A 6,000-nucleotide genomic window follows, 5' to 3' on the forward strand; every position below is an offset into this window, starting at 1 on the left:
CTTTGGAATTTTTATATCCTCTCCAGAGTCCCCAGAGTTCCAAGTGCAAATTATCTTCAGCTGGCAGAATCGTGCCCCTGCCAGAGCAAGTGACAAATCAGAGTCGGCTGCTATCTGAAGCAGCCCCATATCCCGCACCTGGGATTAAAACAAAAACGTTCACATAGGATAGCTGGGCTTTTTTTTTTTTTTTTTTTTTTTTTTTAAGAAACCAAAATTCTCACTACAGGTTCTGTGGCTTCTTTTGATAAGATGGCCATTTTTACAATATTGAGTCTGCCAATCCACAAACAAGATGTGTCTTTGAGTCTTGTACTTTCTTCTGTTTCTTTCTCTGGTGCCTTGAAGTTTTCATTGTACACAATTTTTGCTTCTCGGTTAGATTTGTTCTACAGTATTTTTGAGATAGTTGTGGCTGGGATTGTTTTCCTGATTTCTTTCTCACTGAGCTTGTTCTTGGTGTATAAAGTGACTACTGATTTTTGTGTTAATTTTGTACCCTGCTACTTCATTGAATGTGTTTATCAGTTGTGGAAGTTTTCTTGTAGTGATACCACCTGCAGGTAGGGATATTTTAACTTCCTTTCTTATTTATATTTCCTTAGTCTCCTCTCATCTTGCTGCTCTACATAGGAGTTCAGGCTCTGAGGCTAGAGTTGGCTCAGTGGTTTGGAGTGCTGGCTCCTCTATAACCAGCATCCACATGGTGGCTCACAACCATCTGTAACTCCAGTTCTGGGCATCCAATGCTTTTGTCAGACCTCTCTGAGTACCAGGGGTACACATGCAGCCAAATCACTGGTACACATAAAATAATAGGTTTTTTTTTAAGACTTCAGGTATTAAATCTAGTAAGTCAGAAAGGAGGAGACATCCTTGTCTTGTTCCTGATTTTAGCAGAAATGCTTAGAGCGTTTCTCTGGGGTTGTTGCATGTTGTTTCATTATGGTGAGATCTCATACTTATATGTCACTTGTATGCCTTAATTCTACAGGACTTTTATCATGAAGTGGTGATGGATTATCAATAAAGGCCTTGCCTGCATCTAATGAGATGATCATGTGGTTTCCTTTTGGTTAATTAATATAGTGGATTATAATTATTGATGTATGTTGAACCATCCTTGCATTGTGAGATAAAACCAGCTTGATTGTGATGGACATGTTCTAAAATTCAGTTTGAAAGTATTTTCAACTCCTGTGTGATAAACACAGGGAGAGTTGACCTATAAGTCTGTTTTAGTTGGGTTTTATCTGGCTTTTGCTATGGTTCATAGTACCTTTGTAAAAAGAACTTGAAAGTGTTCCTGCCTTTTCTTTCTTACAGAATAATTTGAGGAGTGTTAATGCTAGTTTTCTTGGAAGGACTGGTATAATTCTCTGTTAAATATATCTGGCCTGGGCTTTTTTGAGTTGGGAGATTTCAAAGTGTTAATTACTTTTTCTATTTTTGTATATTGTTTATTGTTATGTGTCTGCTAAAATTACTAGTTAGTGTTTGTTTAACTTTGCTATGTCATATGTATCTAAGAATTCATCTATTTAAGATTTTTTGGTTTATTGGAATATGATTTTTTTTGGTTTGTTTTTGAGACAGGGTTTTCTCAGCATAGCCCTGGCTGTCCTAAAACTTGCTCTGTAGACTGGACTGGCCTTTAGCTCAGAGATCTGCCTGCCTCTGCCTCCTGAGTTTAAAGACATGTACGAACATGCCTCTCCACAGGATAAAACATTTTTTTTAATCTTTTGTGATTATCTGAATTTCTTCAGTCTCTGTTGTAATATGTCCTCTCTCGGCGTGTACTTGTATTTGAGTTTGTGTGCTCACTCTATCTTTCTCTTTCTTCTTCTATCTGTATCACTCCATCTCCCTCCCTCTCCCCTCTGTGCCTTGCTGTCCTCTTTCTCCCTTCCTCCTTCCTTCTTCCTCATCCTCAGATAATTTGGCTAAAGGTTTGTCAATCTGGTTAATCTTTCAGACAACCCATTCTTTCTTTCATTGATTGTGGGGTTTGTTTCTATTTCATTAATTTTTGCCTCTAATTTTTGATTCTCTCCCATTTGCTTTGGAGGTTGTTGCCCTTGTTTCTCTAGGGTCTCCAGGTTCCTTACTGTTACTTTGGGATGGCTCAGACTTTTTGGTGTGGCCACTTAGCACTATAAATATTAGGACTGACTTCATTGCTCCTCATAGCTTTTGGTTTACTGTGTTCTGTTTCATTCAATTCTAGAATTTTACATTTTTTTTCCATCTTGATTTCACTGGTGACCCATTTATTCTTCAATAGTGAATGGAGTCTAAATGAATTTGTGTTGTGTACTCTCCAGTTTCCCTGGCTGCTGACATCTAGCTTTTAATCTACTGTGTTCAGGTAGAATGCTGGGTGTTATTTGTTGAGACTTCCTTTATCTCCTAAATAATCGATCTGTTTTGGAGAAAGTTTCGTGGGCTGATGAGGTGATGTGTATTTCTGTAGATGCCTTTTAGGTCCCTTTGATTTATGGTATCACTTAACTCCAGTGTTTAAACTGTTTAGATTTTGTTCAGATGGCCTACCTTTGATGAGGATGGATAATTGAGGTTGCCCAGTATCACTGTATTGAAATACAATTTTTTAAACAAAATTGGAATTGTAATATTATTTTGATGAATATAAAAAGACCTTCCTAATCTCTTCTGACTAGTTTTCGTTTAGTCTGTTTATTGTCAGATGTTAGAATACACCTGTGTTGTTTTTTGTTTGTTTGTTTGTTTTTTAGTTTCCAATGCTTGGATACCATTTTCCATCTCTGTCTACATAGAGTTGATGATAAGGTGTGTTTCTTGGAGGCAGCATGTTAAAATACCTTTTATTCTCCTGAAGTAATTGTCATCTCCAAGGCTTACTACCTGTTTGCTAACCTAAGCCTAGTTCTGGAAGCTTCTATTCTCCATATAATCTAATCTAGGCCTAGAATGTTTTTAGCCTCTGAGACTTACTGCTGAATAAGCTCACCCTTTCTAGTTCTTTCTGAACTCTGACTGGCTGGTTCAACTCAGCTGTTCTGGCTCAAACTCTTTCTCTAATCAGACTGACTCAGTCTGGCTTCTCTCAGCTTCTCCTGAAGCTTGGTCTCAAACTAACTCAGGCAATCTGTTCTAATCTTCTTCACCCTCCTCATTCTCTGGTTTGTTCTGTCTTCATCTATATCTACCTTGTCCTCTCTGCAACCAGTTTCTGTATCCTCTGCAGAAATGGTCCTTTAATTAGTCTTTATCATGGAAGTTTTTAAATTTCTTCATTGATTTTAATAACTAGCACTGCTAGGTGTAATAGTCTAGGTTGACAATTTTTCAGAACATAGAATACATCTTTCTGGTTGCTTCTGTTGTTAACATTTTCTGATTATTAATCAGCTGTTATTCTAAATAGCTTCCCTTTATAAGTGACTACAGCATTCTCTCTTGCAGCCTTTAAAACTATTATCTTTTTTAATGTATAAAATGTCACTCGTTATGAAGTTCCTTTTACGTTCCTGTCTGTTGGAAGTTCTGTAGGCCTCTTATACCTAAATAGGCATCTCTTTCTCTAAGTATGGAATTTTTTTTCCTGCAATTTAACTGAAAATATATTCTATGCCTTTGGTGTGGTAGTCTTCTCTTATGCCAATAATCTCAAGGTTAAGTTTTTTCATGATATCCCAAAATTCTTCCACACTGACCTTTATTGAGCAACCCAATTCTTTACCTTGCCCTTCGGTCCCAGCACTGTTTTCTATGTGATCTGTCTGTTGCTGAGGCTTTCTTCTGTGGTTTCTAGTTGGCTTACTGAGTGTTTTATTTCCCATCATTTCACTTTGACTTTTCATCGGCAATTCTCTTTATTGACTTCTATTTTCATATTTTGTATTGGCAACCTTAGTTCATTCAGCTTTGGATTCTCTTTGTGTTTCTTGAGTGCAGTTTTAATCATTCTTTTGACTTTTCCGGAAGTTGTTTTCATTGGAATCCATCTTTAAGGGATTAATAATTTTGAGAGGATACATGCTATCTTGTACTTCCATTCTGTTTCTCCTTTGTGACATCTGTGGCAGGAGCTGGACAGATTAGGAAGAGCAGCATAGTGCTTAGGACATGGTAGGGACCCTACCTGCCTTGGGGCAGGGGGCTGGGTTGACTAGCGGGAACTGTATTCTCAGAAAGATAAATAAGTAGACTGCTTGGAAAAGGATCTATTAGCATGGTTTACACAATGCTTAATGACATATAATTGTAGACTTCTGCTATACACTCTACCTGCCCATCCAAGGAATTTTAAGCACCCAGGAACGTCTGATTTCCTCACATAGTCAACATTGTTTGGGGCTCTGCACCACTCTGTGTTTTGTTATTGTATATTAATTTATTCTCTTTATAATGTCTTTTCCCTTTGACTGATTCCTCTCAGTATCCACCTAGAGGGTTACTTATTTTTAATACTAATGTTTTGACAGGGTTTCGGTCTACAAAAGGAGCATGCCATTTCTGCTCTTCTGTGTCTTTTTGTTTGTTATTTGTTTTTTTTGAAATAGATTTTCTCTGTGTAGCCATGGCTGTCCTGGAACTCACTCTGTAGACCATACTGGTGTAGAAAATGTACCAGGAAAGGGGAGTGAAAGTAGATTAGGGCTTATCTCTCATTTTGTTCTGCTAGGAGAAAATATACTATGTAATTTGTCAAGAGCACGTTCTCTACTCTTGCAGAGGCCTGACACTCAAGGTGCTGCTGTCTCCTCACAGGGCAGCAGGAACACTCTGACTAAACTTTGAGGCTTTGTTTATAGGGCTCTTGATTCCATGAGAGAGGAGCCCTTGTGGCCTGATTACCTTTTAAGGGCTTGTCTCAATATGCCTTGAAAGGGACAAATCCAAATCCCACAGGAATCAAGTAGTGAGGATTTTGATGCCAGGCAGTGGAAAACTACTATTTACAAATGAACAAGGTCAAATCTATGCTTTAGAAGAACAGATTGGCACTGTAAGTGGCAGAGGTGGGGGCAGGCAATGAAAGAGGAGACAAGATAGCCAATCAAAGCATTACTCCAGTTGAAAAAGAGATTCTGGGTCATACAACTATCAAGTGTATAAGCCAAGCAGCAGTGTGTCAGATTTTCCTGGTATGGTTGTCCATCCCCAGTAAGCGTATAAATTATATTCAAACAGGCCCGAGAGCACTTTTTTTTCAGTACTCCATCCTTTATTGACAATACTGATTGACCCCAATTAATGTTCAGATAGAGTGTTTGTGTGTGTGTGTGTGTGTGTGTGTGTGTGTGTGCTTTCTCCATGTGACATGGCTTTCAGGTAACACGGGGCTTGTGCTCAGGAAAGGACGAGTCAGTTTGAGAGCACTTTTTTTTTCTTTTATTAGGTATTTTCCTCGTTTACATTTTCAATGCTATCCCAAAGGTCCCCCATACCCACCCCCCCAATCCCGTACCCACCCACTCCCCGTTTTTGGCCCTGGCGTTCCCCTGTACTGGGGCATATAAAGTTTGCAAGTCCAATGGGCCTGAGAGCACTTTTCTTAGTAAAATGAAATGCCATACAAGAGAAAGAAGATACATAAGACTTGGGAAGTAAGCAGGAGCAGCCTCTTGCAGGTTTCAGAACCACAGCGAGCGAGCGGTAAGAGTAGCTTTGAAACCCACATGAAGATAAGAGTTTCAGCTTTGGTTAAATTGGAGACTTGAAACCAAAGCTCCCCGTGACTGCTAGCTACACCTACTGTCCAGGAAAGCCAAGAAGTGGGAAGAATGTTCATGAAGATCTCAGTGTTTAGGCAGATACAGAATTGCCACAAGTTCAAGAATAGCCTGAACTATAAAGAAAGAATAAAAAGGCTCTTCTTGCTCTTGCCTTCTTGCTCCTGCTCTATCCTCTCTCCCCTTCCCCCCTCCCCTGACATTCCCTACCACCTCACGTGCTCATGGCCGGCTTCTATCCCTCTATTCCTCCTCTTCTTCCTCTTCCTCCTTCTCC

The sequence above is a fragment of the Mus musculus genome, chromosome 3 (genome assembly GCF_000001635.26).
Source record: "Mus musculus strain C57BL/6J chromosome 3, GRCm38.p6 C57BL/6J".
In the NCBI taxonomy this organism is placed as follows: Eukaryota; Metazoa; Chordata; class Mammalia; order Rodentia; family Muridae; genus Mus; species Mus musculus.